This window comes from Oncorhynchus mykiss, chromosome 10, assembly GCF_057628025.1.
Source record: "Oncorhynchus mykiss isolate SJ-2025 chromosome 10, ASM5762802v1, whole genome shotgun sequence".
In the NCBI taxonomy this organism is placed as follows: domain Eukaryota; kingdom Metazoa; phylum Chordata; class Actinopteri; order Salmoniformes; family Salmonidae; genus Oncorhynchus; species Oncorhynchus mykiss.
Window position 1 is genome coordinate 70,704,486 of NC_143031.1, and position 27,995 is coordinate 70,732,480.

The window sequence follows — 27,995 nt, forward strand, 5'->3', positions numbered from 1 at the left end:
ACAATTAGAGGTCGACCGATTATGATTTTTCAATACCATACCGATTATTGGAGGATCAAAAAAGCCGATACCGATTAATCGGCTGATTTTTTACATGTATTTTATTTGTAATAATGACAATTACAACAATACTGAATGAACACTTATTTTAACTTAATATAATACATCAATAAAATCAATTTAGCCTCAAGTAAATAATGAAACATGTTCAATTTTGTTTAAATAATGCAAAAACAAAGTTGGAGAAAGTAAAAGTGCAATATTTGCCATGTAAGAAAGCTAACGTTTAAGTTCCTTGCTCAGAACATGAGAACATATGAAAGCTGGTGGTTCCTTTTAACATGAGTCTTCAATATTCCCAGGTAAGAAGTTTTAGGTTGTAGTTATTATAGGAATTATAGGATTGTTTATCTCTATACCATTTGTATTTCATTAACCTTTGACTATTAGATGTTCTTATAGGCACTTTAGTATTGCCAGTGTAACAGTATAGCTTCCGTCCCTCTCCTCGCTCCTCCCTGGGCTCGAACCAGGAACACAACGACAACAGCCACCCTCGAAGCAGCGTTACCCATGCAGAGCAAGGGAAACAACCATTCCAAGGCTCAGAGCGAGCGAGTGATGTTTGAAACGCTATTAGCGCGCGCTAACTAGCCAGCCATTTCACTTCGGTTACACCAGCCTTATCTCGGGACTTGATATGCTTGAACTCATAAACAGCGCAATGCTTGAGCACAACGAAGAGCTGCTGGCAAAATGCACGAAAGTGCTGTTTGAATGAATGTTTACGGGCCTGCTTCTGCCTACCACCGCTCAGTCAGATACTTAGATGCTTGTATGCTCAGTCAGATTATACGCAACGCATGACACGCTAGATAATATCTAGTAATATCATCAACCATGTGTAGTTAACTAGTGATTATGATTGATTTATTGTTTTTTATAAGATAAGTTTAATGCTAGCTAGCAACTTACCTTGGCTTACTGCATTCGCATAACAGGCAGTCAGTCTCCTTGTGGAGTGCAACAAGATGCAGGTCATTATTGCGTTGGACTCGTTAACTGTAAGATTGCAAGATTGGATCCCCCGAGCTGACCAGGTGAAAATCTGTCGTTGTTAACCCATCGTTCCTAGACCGTCATTGAAAATAAGAATGTGTTCTTAAACTGACTTGCCTAGTTAAATAAAGATTAAATAAAGGTTTAAAAAAATAAAAAAAGATTTCCGATTGATATGAAAACTTGAAATCGGCCCTAATTAATCGGCTATTCCGATTAATCGGCCGACCTCTAGTCACAATACATGTAGCCTAGTAGATAGAAACACACTTCTAGTATTTTTCACACTCAGTGAAATCTCTGCCGCCAATACTTTAAAGCTGGACCATAAACCGCTGGCCCATATCTGTGTCATGTTATTACTAAGACAGTCAACAGATGCTGGAGATTCTCTATTGTGTCTCAAATGGCACCCTATTCCCTATATAGTAGTGCACTACTTTTGATCAGGGCCAATAGGGCTCTGGTCAAAAGTAGTGCACTATTGGGAATAGGGTGCCATTTGGGATGAACATTTTTGTCTTTCACACCTGTCCACACTGCCCGTTTATTAACCGTAGCTTCTATGCCACAGGGTTGTGACTGGTTGCAATGCCCTTTTGTACGTTGCTTGTTACACTGTTTGGCATTCTGGATAGCTCACTCTTGGTTGAGACGTTGGGTTTTTCTGTCTAATGCTTGACACGCCCCCAAAAAATTAATTCAAACAAGTCGTGATTTAGGTTATATTCTGACAAAAATAGTGGTCATATGTACAGTCATGTATAATATTTACAATTATACAGTAAGTATGTAAACAGAATATGTGACCCATATTCAGGTTATTTACTGTAATACTGCTGAATGAAGTCAATAGAAGGACCATGCAGCAAAGTACAGCAACTTTATTGTAGCAGGAGGTATCAAAGTCCTCACTGTAAGAGCTCTCTTGATTGGAGGCGTGGCCCTGTGCAAACATGGCCTTGAACCTGAGTGCTTTGTAGCTTACTTACATTTGATTGACAGACACAATCTCAGAGAAAACATGGAACCTAGGCTAGCTAGCATACATCACTCACTGTTGAGTAACTGAGATAGGAAATGGTTTATGTTCTGTATTGTGAAATCCAGAACTATGTTAAATTATGTTTCCCTGACTACCTGTATGCACATATATATATATATATTTATATGTAACCTTTATTTAACTAGGCAAGTCAGTTAAGAATACATTCTTATTTACAATGACGGCTTACCGGGGATCAGTAGGTTAACTGCCTTGTTCAGGGGAATATAGACAGATTTTGATCTTGTTACCTTTCAGTTACTGGCCCAACGCTCTAACCACTAGGCTACCTGCTACCCCAGAGTAACTTGCATTTGAGTTCTGCTACAGGAAGCTTACATACATTGATGGTGTTTGAGAAATTGCTGAAGTCGGTCTTTCTGTGTTACACATGCCGCCCTGTTCACTCTGAGAATGTATTGGGTCAGTAGCACATCCTTGGAATGTTGCCTGCAATCAGCACAGAGGGGAATCAACCAATGAGGAGGTGGTGTTGTGTAACACTGTCAGATAGGATACTGTAGAGAACACAGAGGAATAACACAACACTATGTTCTGTTGTCAGCCTAGTGCCCAATCTTTTCCACTCTCTGTGCTGTGTCTCTATTCTCATTTGGGAATAGCCAACATTTGATTTACTTAATTGAGGAAAAGTTGCCTACTTGACTTGGCCAGTTAGTCATAGTGGTTGACAACCGTTATGTGTGTGTGCCTGTCTGCGTGTGTGAGTAAGTGTGTGTGTACGTGCCTATGACTCTGTGTTTTGCGTTTGGACACTTAGGAACTGAACCACTCTATAAGAGGGCCTGAAGGGGAGGGATGTCACTTCATGTACTTGGTTGCCTCATTGTCATGGATATCTAGTCTGTTTGCAGGAGGAGACATGAACACACTGACTGACTGTACATCTGCCTCACTCAGTCATGTCCCATACCAATAAGCCTGCATGTAGACTGTTCTTCCATGGAGCTCTGACTCAGAGAGGAGTTATTTATCTGATTTCAAACAGGAAGGCCTTTCCTATGACATTCCCCACTGATGATGGCCTGCCTGTCAAATCAAATGTTTTTTGTCACGCACACAGTTTATACAGCAGGTATGAAAGGTGCAGTGAAATGCTCGTGTGCTAGCTACCTCAACATTCCAGTACTATTATTAATAATAATCAATAATAAATAAGTAATAGAAGAGGTAGTATGCAGAGTAATATATTGGTATGTACACAATAGGATATACAGAATAGATCATGAATGTGCTGTGTCAAGTATGACTGTATTTACATATAAAGTGACTAAAATGTGGAGAGTCAGTGGCAACAGTCACTAAGGTGCCGGGCCCGGTTTCCCAAAAGCATCTTCAGGCTAAGTTCATCGTTAGAACCTTTTGTAGGAGCATTGTTGAATCTCCGAGCTGTTCCCCAAAACCATCGTTACAAAATGTGCCCTTGAAAACGTGTGTTATTTCCCGACTGCCTCAGACCACTTGTGGAACAGCTTAGTGCTTCGTTAGATGTGTTTTCCCCACCGCGTCACTTTCTTCACAGAAGATCTCCGCCGTACATAGACAGATACGCGTCTTGATTCTCTCTGTTGCCAATGTCTTTGCAATTTTTTACAAACAAGCGGGATAAAACGATGCTTCAAACAGAACTGAGATGAGGGCATGAAAAGTTTAAATAACATTCCTACAGTATAGGCTTCATAGGCCCATATATTTAAATGATATTGAAATACATTTCATGTTCATTCAATTGAGTTTTATTTGGCTACTGTCTGTAATTTTTCCTCAATATGTTTCATGATTTCATGTAGCCTAATGTGCACAATGATGTGTCAAATCTTGATTTAGTGCATTATTATAGGGTAAGCATTAGAATAAGCCGTCTCAATGTTTGCAGCCATAGGTGATAATATCTCTCGAGGAACTGATCCGTTGTCAGTGTTGTGGAGTAATTCTAATGCTAAGGTAAGATTTGATTGGAGAAAGTTGACCCGAGAGCAGCGCTGCCTTTCTTTTGATCCTATCAGTATCGACACATGCCTCAATGACACACTTTTGGGAAACACATGTTATGTCTTTTGCCGTTGTGGGAAAGATGCATGGTTAAAACACGCGCCAGCCTAAGTTTCCTTCGCTACCGGGAAACCGGGCCCGGGTCTGTGCAGGGAGACAGCTACGGTTAAGCAGTCTGATGGCCTGGTGGTAGAAGCTGTCTCTGAGCCTGTTGGTCCGAGACCAGATGCTCAGATACCGCTTACCAGATGGTAACAGAGTGAATGGTTCCTGGCTCGGGTGACAGGAGTCCTTGATGACCTTCTGGGCCCTCGTCAAACACCGCTTTGAGTAGATGTCTTGGAGGGCAGGGAGCTCGCCCCAGTGATGGCTATGGCCTCACAGTATGGGCTCAGGTGATTTGTATTCTCTGACTCTTGATCTAAGGTCTGTTTAGTGTTTTACTCCCCTAAATGTTAAGGTCAGGAATATGGGCCTGTAAGCACATCCTAGATCAGTGCCAAGGGGCTACCTGCAGGGCCGGACTAGCACAGCTACAGTTTTGTAGCTAATCTCATGCTATTCTATACATTTTTCCATGAGGCTGAGAGAATATTTTGCCGTTTTAAAGCTAAATTCCTGCAATTCTACACTTTGTCATGGCTTATAACGTGTTCATGGGTCATTCTCACAAAACGGTGTCACTTTTCACAAAATTTCCTGTTGAATCACTGAGATTAAGATCTGTAATGATCTATATCAGATATTATGCATTGTACCAACATTGTCATTACCGTAACAGTTTTCAAAGTCCCAAAAATGAATAAACAAATCAATATTTCTAATATAAAAAATAAAAACATCTCCCATAATGAAAAGGCCCAAGTTAAACATAACACTGAAAATACAAATATTTAATTTGACATTTATTATTATAATAAAATTGAATCAGACTTTTTCCCAATTTGAGCTTTTTAGCCATTTCGGTAATGAGAAGGCCAAATGGTGTAAAGCGGGTGTTTGGGAATAAGAACCTAATTCTGGAGGCATATAAGTGAACAAATGAACTAAACTTGGGCTTGTCTATGTACTACTACTTTTATTTTTACTGATTGGAGTTTTTACAGGAACTTGAAAAAGTGTTATGGTAATGAGACACAGACACTGTGTTTAAACCATAATATTTATTGTGTACAATGTCAACTTAAACTATTATACAATTTGTATGATTTATGGGACAAACTACAGCAACATAATTTTGTGTTTTATTCAAATAAGTTAGCTTTTTATAAATATTATAAATAACATGACCCAATTTTAATTAAATCCATACTAATTTCAGTAATGAGAATTTGGTTGAAAATGTATCAAATTCAGGTGAAAATGTCTTTATTTAAAAGCTACACTGTAAAGGTTTTCCTCCTCTTCGTCTGAAGAGGAGAGGCGAGAAGGATCGGAGGACCAATATGCAGCGTGGTAAGTGTCCATGGTTCTTTTAATAAGAAATACTCAACATGAACACAACTGATACAAAAACAATAAACGTGAAACGAACGAAAACCAAAACAGTACCGTGTGGTGAGAAACAGACACGGAAACAAACACCCACAAACAAACAGTGAAACCCAGGCTACCTAAGTATGATTCTCAATTAGAGACAACTAATGATACCTGCCTCTGATTGAGAACCATACTAGGCCGAAACATAGAAATCCCAAAATCATAGAAAAACAAACATAGACTGCCCACCCCAACTCACGCCCTGACCATCCTAAATAATGACAAAACAAAGGAAATAAAGGTCAGAACGTGACATACACATTCTAGTCCTCAGAATGGTAGTTGATTTTTGCAGATGCATCATGGTTTTTAAACTCAATTTGCTACAGACATTTTCAAATGAGTTTAATGAAAATCACCCTCATATGCCATCTGGGGGGGTGACATGCCCTACAAGCCATTATGGTAATCCAGCCCTGGCTACCTGGAGACATGATTTCATCTCTCTGGACTCTAACCCACACTCCTTCTGATTGTGCCATTGAGCTAACAACATAAATCTATTGTCTTCCTGGTTACATTCTTCTCACAAAGGTCTGATTATTCACCCTTTTCCATGAGTCTCCACAGATGACGTTCCAGTGACTTGATTTATCTGTAGTGGAGAGAGGTTCTAGGAAAGTGGTGCGGATTGATTGATTTCAAGATTACTGTGTTTTGTTGAGGTGAACTGAGATTGGTTTGTTTGAATGTTGTGGTTGTAGTATTGAACAACCAGCCATCACATGCTCTCACATACTGAATTTCTATCAATGAAACATTTTTATTGTTTAATCTGTTTGTGTTCCTTATTATTCCCACAACTCTTAGATATAACATTTGTTTGATGAAATAATCATATTGGGCACCTGACCATTACGGCAGGGAGTTTTGTGGCTGAGCCGAGCTCTCCAAATACTGTACCGCACAAATTCCATCCAAGGGACCAATCTGTTGTTTGGGATGATTACATCCCTTACAATGGCTCTTACTGAAATCCTCAAATGCTTTTACGTAACCACCGAGCCATCTGCACGTGACATACTGAGACCACCCCCGACTGTCACTGTCGTAGTCGCTGACACACACACACACACACACACACTGTCCTCTACAGTTGTCATTACCATAACACGTATTTCTCGTGGCAGTTTCTGAAAGTGCATTGAAGTGTTTGCTTGCATGTACAGCGTGTTCTTACGTCGTGCTATGCTCCCGTGCTGTTATGTCATAGTTGACCGACGTCAGTCATGAAGGTTGTCATGGACGTTTTCTGACACACCAGCTGTCCTAACGGATTATCCCAGATGGGTGGGCTTCAGTTGTGGTGGACACAGGGAGAGGGAGGGGATTACTTTAAAAATGGAGAGTCCTCCTCCCCTGGATTTGCCCAGCTCCAATCCTGCTCCGATTGGTGTTCCCAATGGTATGCTCCATCCCAGAAAATGTCCAGGCTGCTGAGATGTAGGCCTAGATGTTTCCCACTGTGTCCAAACAGGAAGGCCTTCCTCGACCGCTGAAGCCTCTTGTTGATTACAATGCTTACGGTTGGTTCCCTTATGCTAACGTGCCCCGTATAGTTGGTCTGTAAGTGTATTAATCGGTGCATTAGGGTATTGAATGAATTGATCTTGATTCTTGTCATATGGAGAGAACTTCAAGTGGAGGATCTCTCTGACAGTAAGTACCCAGTCCGTGGCTCTTCCAGAAAACAAACAACAACTTGACCCAGAATTATTCTTCACTCATTTGAGTGTCTCTTGGTAGACTAGCTCAGTTGGCACAGTCCTTGTTGTATGATGACTCCTGTGTCTCTAAATTTGATTTGTTTTACATTTAACATTGTAGAAAATGGAGTGTACAGAGAAACTATGATACAGATTTCTCAGATACTTGTGAAGGAGATTCATCTTTTTACAACTACCTACCATTTAGTGGGCCTACGTATTTCACTGATTGGTACAAAAACATTGTGTTTATTTATGTTTTCCTGGAGGATGTAGTCTGAGGGTCACGACCTTCTTGCCCTTTGTGCTGTTGTCTGTGCCCAATAATGTTTGTACCATGTTTTGTGCTGCTAACATGTTGGGCTGCTGCCATGTTTTGTTGCTATCGGGTTGTTGTCATGTGTTGCTACCATGCTGTGTTGTTGTCTTAAGGTCTCTCTTTATGTAGCGTTGTGGTGTCTCTTGTCGTAAGGTGTGTTTTGTCCTATATTTTTATTTTTAATCCCAGCTCCCGTCCCTGCAAGGAGGCCTCTGACTTTTGGTAGGCCTTCATTATAAATAAGAATTTGTTCTTAACTGACTTGCCTAGTTAAACAAAGGTTAAATAAATAAAAGAGCAGAAGGTGGATGTGTCAGGGACTAGAACAAGTCTTCTCTATTATTCATAGAGAGGAGGCAGAGAGGAGGATGAGGAGGAGGAGAGGGCCTCGCTCTCCCATTGACATGTTATTTCTCTCTGTTAACCAGCCAGACCTTAAGTGGCCCTAATGGCCCTACCTCAGAAACAGCCAATGTCTCCAGACTAATAGTGTGAGCTCCTTGAGCATTACTTTGGCCAGTCAGAAAACAGCTGTGAATGCTGTAGTAACCATATCACGCCACACTAATGCAGTCAGCCAATGGCAGAGATCTGATTAGCGAAAGCATCAGACAGTCTGATGTCATCATGGAGCTGGTTGTGAGCCTCTAGGATCCTGTAGTTGCTGTTGTTAGAGAGATGGATAGAGGGGTTGGATCAGCATAGTATAAATGCAACCTCATCCTCCCGTTGCTTAAAGTGTAACTTACCTGGCTGCCGTTATTATGGTTTGGATGGATGGGTGTCATTAGTGAAGCTGACTGTTGATTTAGGAGTAATGGAGTAAATGGCTGGTGGAGATCTGAAGTTATGGGAATGGCGTGATATGGCTACTTGCGTTGACGCTAGGCCTACTTGTTCTTATCACCTCCACTGAATAATTGAACATTTTACATTAACAAGCATCAAATATTTAGGTTTCATTCCAATTTCATTCCCTGAGGTTGTAGAATAAAAACCAATGCATGAGAGTGAAAAGGTAAGAGGAATGAATTGGATGTCATAACCTGTTTTATAGCTGCTATTCATTACCAGAGCAGCACTACACATGGTTTCAAGAACAAGGCCAATTTAAAGCCTGACCGATATCCAACTTTGGATTCGACGTAGCCCTTTTCCTCTCTTTGCTATCTCCTGCTACTTTGACAAATTGACATTGAGCTCAGCAGAGTCTAGATATGCCGCTGTTACTAAGAGGCTTCTATGGAATGGGGTGCTCACTGCTCATCTGGGTAAAGTCAGTTTTGAACTCAGTGAACTCGAGTACATTTTTTTTAGTATCAGATAAGGTTTCCTGGCTAGAAGATAGTAGTGTCTAAAACTCTCCACTCTGCCAGGGGCTGTAGCTACTGAGGATCAGTCAGTCCTCTCAATAACAGCCAGAGCATTTCAGAATTAAGACTAGACAAAGAAATTCCCTCCAGAGGTCCGGCTCCAACATGGCTCACCCCTCAGAGCTATGACATGATATCCATAATTACGTTTCCTCCATACTTAACGCTTCACACCACCGGTTATGTCTGTCCTTTACAAACAGTTCCCTGAACCCCAACTACCTGTAGAAGCACAGGGATGAATACATCATGGAGATTTACTGGAATCTCTTCCTAAAGTCCCTGAGGATTCCAGACTGGTTCTATACAACAGGCCCTCTCCTCTCCATGTCTTTATTTGATTTACACCAGGCCCTCTCCCCCCCCCAGCCATTCAGACACGGCCTCCAAAGACATAGTAATAATGATGTAGTCATTATCTCTGCTGTGTTAAATGCACCCCACCCCCCACCCCTCCACTACAGTCAGGCAGAGGCTTTTTACTGTAAGTCAATAAAGGGATTGATTTAGTTTAGAGTTTCACGGACGCATCTGATATTTGTTGCAATGCTTCGGGGTGGGGGGAGGCGGGGGGGGTTGTAACGTCTATCTCGTCACCTTGGATGTTTGGTCATAATAGAAAAGGACGGCTGAGGGAAATGAAAGTTGGGTAACGAGTGTCATGAGGAGATCGCAGGCTATATTTAAAATGTTTCCATTGAGGTGGTTTAAAGTATTGTTTTTCTTTTCATATTTCAAGCATAGGTTTAGTTGGCTATTCGTCCTTGAAGTGAACTGAAATTCTTGTCTTTGGACCTGTCGAAAGCTAGGCTGATAAAGTCTGTATAAGGCTGTGAAATGTTACGAGAGACTTGCCAATATAGGTTTCAGTATCAAGCAGCAGCCATATCATGATATCATTCAATGAGCAACACAGCTAATAAGCAGGTTAACGCCATGGGGCTTTAAATGAGTCACCTCTGGCCTGGAAGAATCAACAGGGCCAGCTGTACAGACACGCACACACCTCTGACTCAACACCGCACCACAGGTAGTAACCATATCACAGGTGAGATCATAGTCGCTTTACATCCAATAAAGGACTTTCCATAAGGGGAATGAACCCCTTGATATGAAATCTTTTGACACTTTTTTTTTAACTTAAGACGATGTCAAAATATAATGCTGGATACTTGGCGCTCCATGCTATCATTTTTCTAGAGCCTATAACGATCTAGAACTCTTCTATATATCCCAACTTCATAACTCCAACGTTCTATGTACTGTAACTATATCTGGAACTTCTTTTCAACTTCACGTGCAGTGACAAAACAGATCGCATCTCAAATCCGTCACCCAAGGATCCCTATAGTGTTTCCGTCCAATTAGATTAGAGGTAGGATCATGAGACCACCTCAGTCTCCAGTCCCATAGTGTCAGGTGCATTCAGACAGGATGATGGAGCTATAGGTGGGTACTGTACTTTTGACGGGGTGTATGATGGTAAGAGTACTTAGCAGTGGGTATTTCCACAGAAAGACAGATGTGTGTGAAGAGGTGGTCTGTCTGTGTTGTGTCAGATATGGACGAGTGCTGGCTAGGCAGAGAGAGATACCAAACCCACCTGTTGCCTCAGTGTTGAGTTGACTCAGAGATTTGATCTGCTTTGCTTGTTTGAACAGATGAACGCATAGTGTACATTGTGATCTGATTTTTCATTTGCAGTATTGTGTCACAATGACTGATTTGTCAAAAACCGGGTTATTGTAGAGACCTCTGCAATTGTTACGGTATGTTTCAAGCGTGATAACTTGTGAATGGTGCAGATGTGGTTTCTACTGACAATTGCAATGTACAAACTATGGCATAAGGGAACGATGAGCGCATAAGAGGCAATCCGTAATTTCGATGAAGACATTAATGAGCGAGCTAAGACGGACGAAGTCAATATAACTATTTGTTCAGCACTTTTGAAATGTACAGCGACAGAATTCAGAACATGGGCCGTTCTTACAGTATACTCCCTGTACACCAAGTCAGAACCGTAGGATGAATAAAGGGGGCATATAAGCAGACAATGAAAGCTCTTACAATATTCGATGATGACGTTTCTCTAAAACAGGCTATAGGCTACATGTGCACCATCAAGTCAAAACAGTAGGCTAAGTTATGAGGGGGAAAGGGAACAAATTATTAGGGTGAGGCACATGGCTACTAACAACTTACTACACAACATACACTTAGTATTACTTTCTTAGCTAGAATATACATATCTCCATGGCATATTACATCATTTATGCTCCAGCATACGTTACATTTTTGGACTCACCTTGTTGTGCTAGCCTACACACCATTCCAGTGGTGACCCGTCATTCTGGCTGCTCAACCTGTTTTGAGCCCCACCTGCCCTGAATGACGGGTCGCCACTGGAATGGTGTGCAGGCTGGGTTTATCCTACATCTCAGAAAATCACACCACATTCTCAAACTGTTAGTCAATCTTTGATTTACTTGCAAGAGATTTTCTGTGTTGACAGAAGAGAAAAATAAATGTTGTTGCTACCTCACTTTTACCATATCTATGATGGCAGGAGAAAATGTCATTGATTCACTGTATCTAAAAAATAAATGCATGTTCCAATTTTGCTGTTGGTTAGTTTATCTGCTATGTGTTATGGGAGTGGTCCCAAACCTCTTTTGCATGGCAAACCACCAAAGACAACATAGGAAGGAACATGCAAATAGTAGCCAGAGACGTACAGTGCATTCTGAAAGTATTCAGACCCCTTGACTTTTTCCACATTTTGTTACGTTACAGCCTTATTCTAAATTGATTAAATACTTGTTCCGCCTCATCAGTCTACACACAATACCCCATAATGACAAAGCAAAAACAGGTTTTTAGAAATTTGTGCAAATGTATTTAAAATAAAAAACACATCACATTTACATAGGTATTCAGACCCTTTACTCAGTACTTTGTTGAAGCACCTTTGGCAGCGATTACAGCCTCGAGTTTTCTTGGGTATGATGCTAAAGCTTGGCACACCTGTATTTGGGGAGTTTCTCCCATTCTTCTCTGCAGATCATCTCAAGCCCTGTCAGGTTGGATGGGGAGCGTCACTGCACAGCTATTTTCAGGTCTCTCCAGTTATCTTAGATCGGGTTTAAGTCTGGGCTCAGGCTGGGCCACTCAAGGACATTCAGAGACTTGTCCCAAAGCCACTCCTACGTTGTCTTGGCTGTGTGCTTAGGGTCACTCTAGTCAATTTTAGAATAAAGCTGTAATGTAAAAAAAATTGTGGGAAAAGTCAATGGGTCTGAATACTTTCCAAATGCACTGTACATCATTTGAAAGACTTCTGTTGACGTGTTTTATTATATTTGTGCATACGTGTGTGGGTGGGTTTGTCTGGGTGCGTTACATGACATAGTCCATTTATTTAACCCTTATTTTACCAGGTAAGTTGACTGAGAACACATTCTCATTTACAGCAACGACCTGGAGAATAGTTACAGGGGAGAGGAGGGGGGTTGAATGAGCTAATTGAAAACTGTGGATGATTAGATGGCCATGATGGTATGAGGGCCAGATTTGGAATGTAGCCAGGACACCGGGGATCTTTAGTGACCACAGAGAGTCAGGACACAAGTTTAATATCCCATCCGAAAGACGGCACCCTACACAGGGCAATGTCCCCAATCTCTATCCTGGGGCATTGGGAGATATAGCTAATCCAGGTTCATCATTTTAAAAGGCTAATTGATCATTAGAAAACCCTTTTGCAATTATGTTAGCATAGCTGAAAACTGTTGTTCTGATTAAAGAAGCAATAAAACTGGCCTTCTTTAGACTAGTTGAGTATCTGGAGCATCAGCATTTGTGGGTTCGATTACAGGCTCAAAATGGCCAGAAACAAAGAACTGTCTTCTGAAACTCGTCAGTCTATTCTTGTTCTGAGAAATTAAGGCTATTCCATGTGAGAAATTGCCAAGAAACTGAAGATCTCGTACAACGCATTGGAACACAGGAGTGATGGTTGCTGATAATGGGCCTCTACACCTATGTAGATATTACATTTAAAATCTCCCATTTCCAGCTACAATAGTCATTTACAACATTGACAATGTCTACACTTTATTTCTGAGCAATTTGATGGTATTTTAATGGACAATTTTTTTTTTGCTTTTCTTTCAAAAACAAGGACATATCTAAGTGACCCCAAACTTTTGAACGGTAGTGTGTGTGTATATATGTGTATATGTATGTATGTGTGTATATATATATATTAGACCAGAGGAAAGAGTGATTATTACTGGCCCTTCAACACCACTTCCATCCAGGGACCGACCAGGACCAGCCTTGCTTTGCTTAGCTTCAGAGGCAAGCCAGCAGTGGGACGCAGGGTGGTATGCTGCCTAACACACCCCTACAGGTAAGCTTGAGGGACTGACCTGTTCTTTGGTTGATCGGTCGAGGGGGACAACGCCATGAAAAAGACAGGAAATGGTCATGTATTTACCTTTACTACGAATGATCTCAGTGGATCTGTTTTGGATCTGCTTTTAATGGTTGCTTCTGTGTACATTGGCACACAACAGCTTCAGGACTGGAGAATAGTTACGCAATTACTGGCCCTACCTGTGCAGCTGTAAAAGTCCCCGAAATGACATCAGCCGTTAGTCAGATGTACAATGAGATTCGATCAACAGTATACACACAATATGCAGGCTAAAGGGAATAAAATATTGTCTCTGTCGGTGAATGGGTTCAAATCATAAAATCTACAGCACAAACACACATGGCAGACACACCCTTTTCTGAGAGACCGCCCTGTAATCCAGAGCCACGCGACACCAAAACACAGGAGCAGCCTGCCTTCATGTTCCACACCCCGGAGACGATTCTCATAAAGCAGCTCCCTTGTCAGCTAATTGATTACCGACCGACACCCTACAAACATCTAGGTCTACAAACAACTATCTATTTTACACTTCCTCAACCCTCATCCTCAAATAAAGCAAAGGCAACAGACATCCAGACAAAAGGCAGCACAGCACTTTGTGCCTAAACCAGGTGTTTCTCCGTCAAAACAGCCAGGCCGCTTATCAGAAATGACAGTGAGGAAGGGATGGCCATTATAGCTCAGCCATGTCAAAGACATGAGCCCCGTTTCCCACAGTAGCTGCCTATTACCTCACGACTGTGTGATCTGTGATTAGAGAGAACCGTTAGCTGTTAGATTTCTGGAAAGGCTCCCAAGCTATTAGGCGGTTTGCAGTCTAGGATAATAGCTAAGAAATGTAACCTAGTTTACCTACTCTAAGATGAATGCATGGTCCTACATCGAACAAACCTGAGTTCATGATGAAAGAGGACAACTTGTACATTATACTGACTCTAACTGATGGACTAATCAGATAGTCTTATCTTCCTCTTTAATAAGCAGACTCTGGTATTGGCCCAGACCACTGACTGTGTTGCTCTGATGTCTCGGTTGTACTCCTTTCCTTGGCAGAATGCTCAAGATTAGACATTGGCCAGATAAAGAGGGTTGGCACAGCTTTCAGTTGGTCCGATCTCAAAGGAAAACCTGCAATAGATCACAGCATCGCACTCGCTCACATCAATGTGTGTGGGCAAAATATGCACAGCGCATGTGTGTTTGGTGTCTTACGTAAGCCGGTTTCCAAGAAATCACTCTTCAAGCACTCTATACAACCTGGATTATCGTGCACACATTGAAGGTTGACAACACTTTAAAAAGCCATTGAAACCCGGTTCTCTTGAACATGCCTCTTCAATAATAATGGATGGAAATTGACTGCCGTTGTTTATCTATAATGAGTTTCTATAGTGTCCCTGTCTGTCTAGCCTAATATACAGTAAACTTCAAAAGTATTGGGACAGTGACAATTATTGTTGTTGTTGTGGCTCTGTACTTCAGCACCTTGGATTTGAAATGATACACAATGACCACGAGGTTAAAGTGCAGACCATCAGCTTTCATTTGAGGGGATTTTCATCCGTATTGTGTGAACCGTTTAGAAAGGAATGCACTTTTTGTCCACAGTCCCCCACATTTTAGGGGGCCAAAAGTATTGGGACAAATTCACTTGTATGTGTATTATACACAGGAGGTTGGTGGCACCTTAATTGGGGAGGACAGGCTTATATTGATGGCTGTAATGGAACAAATGGAATGGTTTCCAACTCATCAAACAAATGGTTGCCATGTGTTTGATATCATTCCATTCACCCCATTCCAGCCATTAATATGATCCGTCCTCCCCTCACCAGTCTCCTGTGGTATTATAGTATACATATCAGTGGCCATTGGCCTCCCCTTGATATTGATGGTGTTGTTTTGGTTGACCCAGGGGGTGTGGGGGAGGGATCGCTCTACTTCTGACTCCTGGAGCATGTTGTTGTGCACATCTCTGTGTGATTGAGCTGTTTCTGTCGTCACCAACACTTAGTTGGACTTCATTCAGTCATACCTGGTGTGTGTGTGTGTGTGTGTGTGTGTGTGTGTGTGTGTGTGTGTGTGTGTGTGTGTGTGTGTGTGTGTGTGTGTGTGTGTGTGTGTGTGTGTGTGTGTGTGTGTGTGTGTGTGTGTGTGTGTGTGTGTGTGTGTCTTTGATTAGGATATCCTATAAAGCGTCTGCTAAATGACATATATCTGGGACTTGGATTAGGTGGATCAATCACCAATGTCTCCAGGTAGATAATTCCTTTTCTGCAACTCAGACAAACTATTTCTCTGACCTGTCGCTTATCTCTCTCACACACAAAGTTTAGAGGTTCTGCTGGACTTTGGACGTGTGTATGTGTGTGTGTGTGTGTTCATGCACCAGAGGAGGCTGGTAGGAGGAGCTATAGGAGGACGTGCTCATTGTAATGGCTGTAATTGTATAAATGGAATGGAGTCGGACATGTGGTTTCCATATGTTTGATGTGTTTTGATACCGTTCCATTTGTTCCATTCCAGCCATTACAATGAGCCCTTCCTCCTATAGCGCCTCCCACCAGCCAACACTGACGTGCACATGTGTATCGATCGCCTGGCCACTTTTCTGACCTGCTGTTTCACCATGTGAAGTCCAGCTGTCGATGCCTGTTATATATCCCCTCTCTCCTGTCCTCATATAGCTTAGCCTAGCCTATCCACGTCACTCATATTGACCTCCTAGCCTAGCTATCCACTTCACTCTTATTGACCTGTTAGCCTAGCCTAGCTATCCACTTCACTCTTATTGACCTGTTAGCCTAGCCTAGCTATCCACTTCACTCTTATTGACCTGTTAGCCTAGCCTAGCTATCCGCTTCACTCTTATTGACCTGTTAGCCTAGCCTAGCTATCCACTTCACTCTTATTGACCTGTTAGCCTAGCCTAGCTATCCACTTCACTCTTATTGACCTGTTAGCCTAGCCTAGCTATCCACTTCACTCTTATTGACCTGTTAGCCTAGCCTAGCTATCCGCTTCACTCTTATTGACCTGTTAGCCTAGCCCAGCTATCCACTTCATTCTTATTAACCTGTTAGCCTAGCCTAGCTATCCTCTTCACTCTTATTGACCTGTTAGGCTGTTAGCCACATTGCCTTGCCTCCAGTGCAAAATATGCTGTTATATAATGTTTTTGACAGGGGCTGGCGTGTAGCGATTACCAATGTCTCGCTGTCAGTGCAGCACATGTGGATGAATTTTCGTGGAAGTTTGGCGAGAGGCCAAACCAACCTCCCTCCCTTTACATGACCACATTGTGCAATGTGTGCTTTTCTCCCTGCTGGATGGAAACCATTCATTTAAAGAGCAGTCAATCTCCCCCACAGATTAGGCCTAGTCTTTGGTAGAGCAAGACACCACCACCTCACATTAGAATGTAGTCGATAGACTCTTGTATCCTGGTATTGTGAGTTGGAATGTGGAGATTTTGCATTGAGGTGAGAATCTTCATACATTGTGAATTCTTATTTCATTTTTATGGGTTTTGTGTTCAGGGCATTGCGGGTTCAAAGGCCTGTCTGGTTAGTGGTTGTTTGTTATCGGAACAGGATGGACAGACATGAAAGCAAAAGAAGGGAGAGAGAGGATTACTGGTTTTATCCCGTTCTCTCCATCTTTGGTTGATTACTGGTTTTGTCCTGTTCTCTCCATCTCTGGTTGATTACTGGTTTTATCCCGTTCTCTCTATCTCTGGTTGATTACTGGTTTTGTCCCGTTCTCTCAATCTCTGGTTGATTACTGGTTTTGTCCTGTTCTCTCCATCTCTGGTTGATTACTGGTTTTATCCCGTTCTCTCCATCTTTGGTTGATTACTGGTTTTGTCCTGTTCTCTCCATCTCTGGTTGATTACTGGTTTTATCCCGTTCTCTCCATCTCTGGTTGATTACTGGTTTTGTCCCGTTCTCTCTATCTCTGGTTGATTACTGGTTTTATCCCGTTCTCTCCATCTCTGGTTGATTACTGGTTTTATCCCGTTCTCTCTATCTCTGGTTGATTACTGGTTTTGTCCCGTTCTCTCCATCTCTGGTGGATTACTGGTTTTATCCCCTTCTCTCCATCTCTGGTTGATTACTGGTTTTGTCCCGTTCTCTCTATCTCTGGTTGATTACTGGTTTTGTCCCGTTCTCTCTATCTCTGGTTGATTACTGGTTTTGTCCCGTTCTCTCTATCTCTGGTTGATTACTGGTTTTGTCCCGTTCTCTCTATCTCTGGTTGATTACTGGTTTTGTCCCGTTCTCTCTATCTCTGGTTGATTACTGGTTTTATCCCGTTCTCTCCATCTTTGGTTGATTACTGGTTTTGTCCTGTTCTCTCCATCTCTGGTTGATTACTGGTTTTATCCCGTTCTCTCTATCTCTGGTTGATTACTGGTTTTGTCCCGTTCTCTCAATCTCTGGTTGATTACTGGTTTTGTCCTGTTCTCTCCATCTCTGGTTGATTACTGGTTTTATCCCGTTCTCTCCATCTTTGGTTGATTACTGGTTTTGTCCTGTTCTCTCCATCTCTGGTTGATTACTGGTTTTATCCCGTTCTCTCCATCTCTGGTTGATTACTGGTTTTGTCCCGTTCTCTCTATCTCTGGTTGATTACTGGTTTTATCCCGTTCTCTCCATCTCTGGTTGATTACTGGTTTTATCCCGTTCTCTCTATCTCTGGTTGATTACTGGTTTTGTCCCGTTCTCTCCATCTCTGGTGGATTACTGGTTTTATCCCCTTCTCTCCATCTCTGGTTGATTACTGGTTTTGTCCCGTTCTCTCTATCTCTGGTTGATTACTGGTTTTGTCCCGTTCTCTCTATCTCTGGTTGATTACTGGTTTTGTCCCGTTCTCTCTATCTCTGGTTGATTACTGGTTTTGTCCCGTTCTCTCTATCTCTGGTTGATTACTGGTTTTGTCCCGTTCTCTCTATCTCTGGTTGATTACTGGTTTTATCCCGTTCTCTCTATCTCTGGTTGATTACTGGTTTTATCCCGTTCTCTCTATCTCTGGTTGATTACTGGTTTTGTCCCGTTCTCTCCATCTCTGGTTGATTACTGGTTTTGTCCCGTTCTCTCTATCTCTGGTTGATTACTGGTTTTGTCCCGTTCTCTCTATCTCTGGTTGATTACTGGTTTTGTCCTGTTCTCTCCATCTCTGGTGGATTACTGGTTTTATCCCGTTCTCTCTATCTCTGGTTGATTACTGGTTTTGTCCCGTTCTCTCTATCTCTGGTTGATTACTGGTTTTGTCCCGTTCTCTCTATCTCTGGTTGATTACTGGTTTTGTCCTGTTCTCTCCATCTCTGGTGGATTACTGGTTTTATCCCGTTCTCTCTATCTCTGGTTGATTACTGGTTTTATCCCCTTCTCTCCATCTCTGGTTGATTACTGGTTTTGTCCCGTTCTCTCTATCTCTGGTTGATTACTGGTTTTGTCCCGTTCTCTCTATCTCTGGTTGATTACTGGTTTTGTCCCGTTCTCTCTATCTCTGGTTGACTACTGGTTTTGTCCCGTTCTCTCTATCTCTGATTGATTACTGGTTTTGTCCCGTTCTCTCTATCTCTGGTTGATTACTGGTTTTGTCCTGTTCTCTCTATCTCTGGGTGATTACTGGTTTTGTCCCGTTCTCTCTATCTCTGGTTGATTACTGGTTTTGTCCCGTTCTCTCCATCTCTGGTTGATTACTGGTTTTGTCCCGTTCTCTCTATCTCTGGTTGATTACTGGTTTTGTCCCGTTCTCTCCATCTCTGGTTGATTACTGGTTTTGTCCCGTTCTCTCTATCTCTGGGTGATTACTGGTTTTGTCCCGTTCTCTCTATCTCTGGTTGATTACTGGTTTTGTCCTGTTCTCTCTATCTCTGGGTGATTACTGGTTTTGTCCCGTTCTCTCTATCTCTGGTTGATTACTGGTTTTGTCCCGTTCTCTCTATCTCTGGTTGATTACTGGTTTTGTCCCGTTCTCTCTATCTCTGGTTGATTACTGGTTTTGTCCCGTTCTCTCCATCTCTGGTTGATTACTGGTTTTGTCCCGTTCTCTCTATCTCTGGGTGATTACTGGTTTTGTCCCGTTCTCTCTATCTCTGGTTGATTACTGGTTTTGTCCCGTTCTCTCTCTCTCTGGTTGTGGCAACTCCAAGATAGAGGGAGGAATTCTGATTGAACCAATACTGTGGAGGAGGAGTGAAGGCAGAGGGAGTGGCGATCGGAGGATCTTTCCCTCTCCCATCTCCTCCCTGTTTCTCTTCGTCACTGGGTTAGGCACCACCCTTTTAGGGAGTGTACACACACACACACGCTCCTGCTCTCTCCTGCTTACAGTGACCACCAGCTACTGTATACTGAACTCTGTGTCCGTAGACCTGCTGTACTGCTCTACCCAGAGAGAGTTGGATGAGCTCTGGTTGGACTCCAGCAGCAGGACTGTAAGGGCTTGGTCTGTAGAGTTGGATGATATCACTCAGTGGCTGTACTCTTTGAAGCCTGTGTTGCAGGAGGCTGGCTTGCTCCACGTGCCTCAGAGAGCGAGACGGGAGAGAAGAGATTTACAGAGGCAAGCCATCTAGACGTGACATATAGACAGCACCTGCTCTCTCTCTCTCAAGGAGCTCTTCTCTTTTTCTCCTCTCAGTTGGCCTGCCTGCCATCCCACACTGACTAGACAGGGTGAGTAGGCTTCAGACAGAGGGAATGACAGATCTTTCTCTCTCTTTTTCACTTTCCGCTGTTCACTCATACTGTCTTGATCTTTGATACTTGCTCCTTCTTTCTGTCTGTCCTCTTCACTACCTCTCATTCCTTTAGTTTCCTGTCCTTTCATCTCTACCTCTCTCTTCCTATAATGTGTGTGTGGTAACGTGTTTGTTGACGTGGGGTGAGCTCACCACAGGGCTTGACAGTTGTGTGTGTGTGTGTGTGTGTGTGTGTGGGATAGCTGAGTGAGGGACAGGGTGATTACAGTGTGCAGTTTTCTGGCTCCTGAGGAGCTGAGGCAGGCTCCAACAAGATACACCTAACACCTCTAGGGAGCGTTTAAAGTGTGTTGTTTGCGTCCGTGCATAGTATTTTTAAAAGATCCTGTCGGCAAAGCTCTATGAAGTTGTCATTACAAAGTAATTATTCACGCACATCGCCAGCGGCAGCATGATCCTGCTGCCTCTGGCTCAACCAAAAAGGGAATGTGAAGAAGGAGCTGTTACAGTTTTAGAATAGTAAACATGACATCATCCCTATACTGAGCCAGTCAAGTGTTAAATCACAGATGGGTTTTATGGTCGGGTCATCTAAGGCTCTCTGCCACTGAACTATGGAAGACACACAAGACCCACAAGACCTATTCATCAAGCTCTGGGTCCCATTTCTCATTCAAGTTAAGGCTGTGTGTGTGTGTGTGTGTGTGTGTGTGTGTGTGTGTGTGTGTGTGTGTGTGTGTGTGTGTGTGTGTGTGTGTGTGTGTGTGTGTGTATATATATATACACACACACACACACACACACACATGTTTCCTCTGTCTACAGACCATGGGGAAAGAAAGAGCACTTTGAGCTTGTGGAGGATCTGCAGCAGGTGAAATGTTATACTAGAGAGAGAGAGAGCCTGGGACTTGCAGCACTATCAATGGGCAAACTCCCACTACAGGACAATGTGTGTGTTGAAGTGTACAAGCATCTGTATACAGGCTGCACGCCATACAGAACAAATGCTAACTCTGAATGAACAACAGTCAGCTGTTTTCCAGTTGCTTATGTATGCAATAACATGCGTTTGTGCACCTGTGTGTGTGCGTGCGAGTCGGTGCATTCTTAGAATGCTAGAATTGCATGCATTAACATGCGTTTGTGCACCTGTGTGTGTGCGTGCGAGTCGGTGCATTCTTAGAATGCTAGAATTGTATGCATTAACATGCGTTTGTGCACCTGCGTGTGTGCGTGCGAGTCGGTGCATTCTTAGAATGCTAGAATTGTATGCATACGACTGCTGCCAAAGTCAATGGTATTGAAGCCCAGAGGAAGTATGAATGTGGAAATAACATGTATGCATGTTTTGCACAAACAGATAGCCTATAGTCCCATGGCCAAACAACTTCCCTATACAGTATACAGGTGTAGTGCCAAACTACAGTCAACACTCACTCACCACTTCCTACATGTTGATACGCTCTGGTAAAGTCTGGTAAAACGTCCTTTTAAAAGTTTCAAAAGCAGAACACCAGGCAATGGAATCCTGGTATTATGTGGGTTCATATAGCAATATAAAGTGCTGCTTTGTGTTGTGCAGATCTTCAAGCCGTAGGGATTTCTCCAGTGACAGGAGTGAATTTAATGATTAACTAATGGGTGAATTAGGTGAGCAGGGTGTGGTGTGTCCAACAATGGGACTATGCCTATATCTACACGTTACTTCTCTCATTGTAGGCCAATGCAACCCTTTACAGTACAAATCAATCAGAAGGCTATGCTATCCCACCTCAGCACACACACACACACACACATCCCACTCGCTCCATCAAGGCATCTCCTTCTATAGTACATTCCTCTTTTCCATGTACATTCTACAGTGTTGGGCTGTTATTGTGTTACCTGTGCTGCATGGCCTTCTCTTACAGGGAGAAAGCCTGTAGCGCGCGGCTGTCGTCTTGAGTATCATGTCAGACAGGAACGTAGACTCACACACACATACCTGGACATTCCCTGGCTCGTGTTTCCCTTTGAGCGCTTACAAAACACGGCAGGCGACCCGGCAACAGCCCTCACTCTATCTCCCCCTTCTTCACTCACCTTACCCCCTCCTCAACTATCCCAGACTCGCCCTCTTCTCCCACCTTACCCCCTCCACAACTATCCCAGACTCGCCCTCTTCTCCCACCTTACCCCCTCCACAACTATCCCAGACTCGCCCTCTTCTCCCACCTTACCCCCTCCTCAACTATCCCCACTCGCCCTCTTCTCCCACCTTACCCCCTCCTCCACTAACCCAGACTCGCCCTCTTCTCCCACCTTACCCCCTCCTCAACTATCCCCACTCGCCCTCTTCTCCCACCTTACCCCCTCCTCCACTAACCCAGACTCGCCCTCTTCTCCCACCTTACCCCCTCCTCCACTAACCCGACTCGCCCTCTTCTCCCACCTTACCCCCTCCTCCACTAACCCAGACTCGCCCTCTTCTCCCACCTTACCCCCTCCTCCACTAACCCTCTCACAGGCTCTCATAGTGGAAACATCAGTGGAAAGATAGTTTAATAGTAACATATTCTCCTAAACCATATAAACATAAGACAAGACATTAGGTTGAGGTAAAGGTGAGAGATTTGTAGTTTGGTTGTGAAGGGGGTAGCGGGAGTTGTAGTTTGGTTGTGAAAGGGGGCAGAGGGAGTTGTAGTTTGGTTGTGAGGGAGTTGTAGTTTGGTTGTGAGGGAGCTGTAGTTTGGTTGTGAGGGAGCTGTAGTTTGGTTGTGAGGGAGCTGTAGTTTGGTTGTGAGGGAGCTGTAGTTTGGTTGTGAGGGAGCTGTAGTTTGGTTGTGAGGGAGTTGTAGTTTGGCTGTGAAAGAGTTGTAGTTTGGCTGTGAGGGAGTTGTAGTTTGGCTGTGACGGAGTTGTAGTTTGGCTGTGACGGAGTTGTAGTTTGGCTGTGACGGAGTTGTAGTTTGGTGAAAGAGTTGTAGTTTGGCTGTGAAAGAGTTGTAGTTTGGCTGTGAAAGAGTTGTAGTTTGGCTGTGAAAGAGTTGTAGTTTGGCTGTGAGAGAGTTGTAGTATGGCTGTGAGGGAGTTGTAGTTTGGCTGTGAGGGAGTTGTAGTTTGGCTGTGAGGGAGTTGTAGTTTGGCTGTGAGAGAGTTGTAGTTTGGCTGTGAGAGAGTTGTAGTTTGGCTGTGAGAGAGTTGTAGTTTGGTTGTGAGAGAGTTGTAGTTTGGCTGTGAGGGAGTTGTAGTTTGGCTGTGAGGGAGTTGTAGTTTGGCTGTGAGAGAGTTGTAGTTTGGCTGTGAGAGAGTTGTAGTTTGGCTGTGAGAGAGTTGTAGTTTGGCTGTGAGGGAGTTGTAGTTTGGCTGTGAGAGAGTTGTTGTTAGGCTGTGAGGGTGGCGGAGGACGTTGTAGTTTGGCTGTGAGGGAGCTGTAGTTAGGCTGTGAAGGAGTTGTAGTTTGGCTGTGAGGGTGGCGGAGGACGTTGTAGTTTGGCTGTGAGGGAGCTGTAGTTAGGCTGTGGTGAAGGGAGTTGGGAGGGTGGTGAAGGGAGTTGTAGTTTGGCTGTGAGGGAGTTGTAGTTAGGCTGTGGTGAAGGGAGTTGTGAGGTGACATGAGAGAGATCACTGATAGATGTCAGAGATGTTGGAGGTTTAGTGGTGGGTGGAAGGTGTCATGGTGCCTCCAGCTTCAGGCATGGCGTTCTAACAGAGAGTCTGTAGTCCATCTCAGCCACAGAGGTAAATAGAGAGATCAAATCAAATGTTATTTGTCACATGCACCGAATACAACAACTTACAAGCCCTTAACCAACAATGCAGTTCAAAATATTTGCTAAGTACATTTTTTAAATAAAAACTAACATTAAGATTACATAACAATAACAAAGCTATATACAGGGGGTACCGGTACCAAGTCAATGTGCGGGGCTACAGGTTGGTCAAAGTAATTTGTGCATGTAGTTAGGGGTAAAGTGAAATGTATGCATAATGCCCAGCCAGTAGCAGCAGTGTAAAAACAAAGTGTGGTGGGGTCAATGTAAATATTTTGGGTGGCCATTTGATGAATTATTCAGCAGACTTATGGCTTGGGGGTAGAAGCTGTTAAGGAGCCTTTTGGACCTAGATTTGGTGCTCCAGTACCGCTTGCCGTGCGTTAGCAGAGAGAACCGTCTATGACTTGGTTGACTGGAGTCTTTGACAATAATTTGTGCCTTCCTCTGACACCGCCTAGTAAATAGGTCCTGGATGACAGGAAGTTTGGCCCCAGGGATGTATTGGGCCGTACACACTACCCTCTGTAGTGCCTTACGGTCAGATGCCAAGCAGTTGCCATACCAGGCGGTGATGGTGCAGCTGTAGAACTTTTTGAGGATCTGGGGACCCATGCCAAATATTTTCAGTCTCCTGAGGGGGAAAAGGTGCTGTGGTGCCCTCTTCATGACTGTCTTGTTGTGTTTGGACCATGATAGTTCGTTGGTGATGTGGACACCAAGGAACTTGAAACTCTCGACCCGCTCCACTACAGCCCCATCGATGTTAATGGGAGCCTGTTCGGCCCTCCTTTTCCTGTAGTCCACGATCAGCTCTTTTGTCTTGCTCACATTGAGGGAGAGGTTGTTGTCTCTGAGCCTCCCTATAGGCTGACTCATCGTTGTCGGTGATCAGGCCTACCACTGTTGTGTCGTCAGCAGACTTAATGATGGTGATGGAATCGTGCTTGGCCTGCAGTCATGGGTGAACAGGGAGTACAGAAGGCGTTGCAGAGGGAGGTGTTTAGTCCCAGGATCTTTAGCTTAGTGATGAGCTTTATGGGCACTATGGTGTTGAACGCTGAGCTGTAGTCAATGAACAGCATTCTCACATAGGTGTTAATTTTGTCCAGGTGTGAGAGGGCAGTGTGGAGTGTGATTGAGATTGCGTCATCTGTGGATCTGTTGGTGCGGTATACGAATTGGAGTGGATCTAGGGTTTCCGGGATGATGGTGTTGGTGTGAGCCCTGACCAGTCTTTCAAAGCACTTCATATGGCTACTGACATGAGTGCTACGAGACGGTAGTCATTTAGGCAGATTACCTTCACATACTTAGGGACAGGGACTATGGTGGTCTGCTTGAAACATGTAGGTATTACTTACTCGGGTCAGGGAGAGGTTGAACATTTCAGTGAAGACACTTCCCAGTTGGTCCGTGCATGCTCTGGGTACACTCCCTGGTAATCCATCTGGCCCTGCAGCCTTGCGAATGTTGACCTGTTTAAAGGTCTTGCTCACATCGGCTATAGAAAGCGTAATCACACAGTCATGGAACAGCTGGTGCTCTCATGCATGCTTCAGTGTTGCTTGCCTAGAAGCAAGAATAAAAGACAGTTAGCATAAAATACATTTGTCCTGTATTGACGCTTTGCCTGTTTGATGGTTTGTCTGAGGGCATAGCAGGATTTCTTATACGTGTCCGGATTAGTGCCAATGCATGTGAACTTTGCCCTCCTCTTGGCTCTGAACTTTGACATGTTGTCCTGTGGAAAGCTAGAGATGCGTCCCAAATATCACCCCATTCCCTATATAGTGCACTACTTTTGACCAGGGCTCATGGGGCTGTGGAGAGTCCTGAACACACCAAGGTGACTGGGGTGAGACGGTAACGCACCCAGCTCGCACAGGATTAAAGAACAGATTGTTGAAAGCCACTGAAATATGAAAGGCGTGAAAAATGCAACTTGAGATTGGTCTTCTACATTTGTCTTTGTGATGCGTTTCACAGTGGTTTTTACAGCACCCTTTTACCATATGAAGTTGTGAGTCATTGGTTATAGCCCTCCGTTGACAAAAATAGATGTTCTACAGTCCAACTGATAGAGCTAGCTCTATATCTTATGTACCTTGCTCTCCTTTATACAGCAAGAGATATCCAGCCTTTGCAATGTGCTATACAGCCATATTTGACATTTTTGGAGCAGTGGAAGACTTTTGATCAGCAAGATGACAGGGTTAAAAATAGAATAATCTGTACTCGTCATCGTTTCCTTGTTCAGACGGCCCCCACTATGCAGCCAAGCTGTGTACCTACCTGCTGTTAAAGCACAAAATGGAACTGTCACTTTCTCTCACTACCTAACTCTGTATTTGAAGTCTATGACTACAGGCTGGATTTCTAGGAAAAGGGTTGGTGCTTTTTCTCCTCGTGGAGGCTTGTCACACTTTGTCTGTGTCTGAAATGGCACCCTATTCCCTTTATAGTGCACTACTTTTGTCCAGGGCCCTATATACTGTATATAGTAATGCACTCTTATTAGGCAAGACTGCCTTCTCACCTTGTGCACCAGAGGCATGGAATAGTCTACAACCCATGCTTCATCTAGCTATGTTAGTGCCACTGAATGAATTACACATTCTGATGGTAGACTCTGTTACAGAGGAGTTTAAATGTTTTTTTTTAGGCTGGATCATGTTGTTGTATTGTATTGTTGTATGTTTTAATTCTGCCATGTATTGATTGTTGCTGCCTCCTTGGCCAGGTCTCCCTCGAAAAAGAGACTGGGTCTCAATGGGCTTTTCATAGTTAAATAAATCAAATAGGCTGCCATTTTCGAACGCAGCTTTTGAGATTGCCATTTTCAAGCCCCTCACTGTGAAGTTCTTCAGGTCATTGTGTTCCCTCTGTGGAAGAAGAATATAGACAGGTGGGTTTGGAGAGAAGCAGCGGGTTGAGAGATAATGATCAGGTTCTATGTATTTGGGTTAATGACTGGAAGCGGGGAAAGACACATTCAAATAGAGAGCCTTGGAGCAGAACCAATGGAGAGAGCCTTGTTGGAGCTGGGTCGTGTTCATAAGGGAATACTGTAGCGAAACGTTGTGCAACGGAAAACAAAAATTAGTGAATTTATTGGATAAGTCCAGCTGTTTTCTTCCGTTGCGTGCACTTATGAACACCACCCAGAGCCAACCAACGATCAACGTCCCGTCATTCATTCCAACAGGGCCCATCAAGCCTGTTCTCACTGACTCAAAACGGACAGGCAATAGGCTGACACTATCAGGTACACCCAACAGGCTCCTACTGAGGGGTAGTAGAGAGCTACTGTCTCTGACTGCTACTGACAGGGATGGGATATGGCTGTTGCTTTCTCTTTCTTTTGAGGACACAGATGTTGCCCAGAGCAAGAGCGGAGAGAAGATAGGACCAGTCTGATAGGACCGTTGTGGTGTTTGTGTAAATATACACATAGGACCTGGTAGACACATTCCTGCTTTCTGTCTTGACATGCATTGAGATATTTCACTGTTTGGGATTGTGTGTTGGCTTTTGTTCATTTGAGGTACAAACATTTGTCAGCAGTCTCAATGCATTATTTCCACTAGTGTAGTTCACCTAGGAAGCTAGCTGTTGGCAGTGCAGCTGCAGGGATATGGCATTATCAGTGTGAGCCATCTGTGTCCCACGGCTGGTTGGGTTCATTCACTCACCTGAAAAGGTTAACGAAGCTCTCGTCAGGTAGAGAACATTCGGGCGTGACCGCACAGCGCTCTCAACGCTCACCCGGGGGTAGAAGACGATAGGGCCACGCGTAAACAGAGACTGAGGCGAGCTGAAGGATGGGAAATCTTATTCCCTGTTTCTCGCTTTCTTTTTCTCTATCTCTCTTTCCCCCCTCTCTCTTTCCCTCTCTCTCTCTCTCCCCCTCTCTTTTCTTTCTTTCTTTCTCTCTCACCTTCTTTCCCTCTCTTGCCCATCTCTCTCTCTCTCCCCCTCTCTCCCCCTCTCTGCTTCTGTTGAGGCCAACCAACCACCACCACTAAAG

At 43.6% G+C, this 27,995-nt stretch overlaps 1 protein-coding gene across 4 annotated transcripts in view; it reads left to right on the forward strand.

The window, feature by feature from the left end:
• The window catches only part of LOC110497353 (coronin-2A), a 60,563-nt gene that overhangs the window by 2,122 nt on the left and 30,446 nt on the right, over positions 1-27,995 (forward strand). Inside the window, exon 1 of one of the 4 annotated variants that reach the window (XM_090187752.1) lies at positions 19,793-20,184. The exons of 2 other annotated variants lie outside the window; for them this stretch is intronic. The gene's annotated coding sequence lies outside the window, so the exon portion shown is untranslated. Of the gene's footprint in view, positions 1-19,792; positions 20,185-27,995 lie in introns of those variants that run through there. One more of the 4 variants, XM_090187750.1, reaches the window with a different exon arrangement.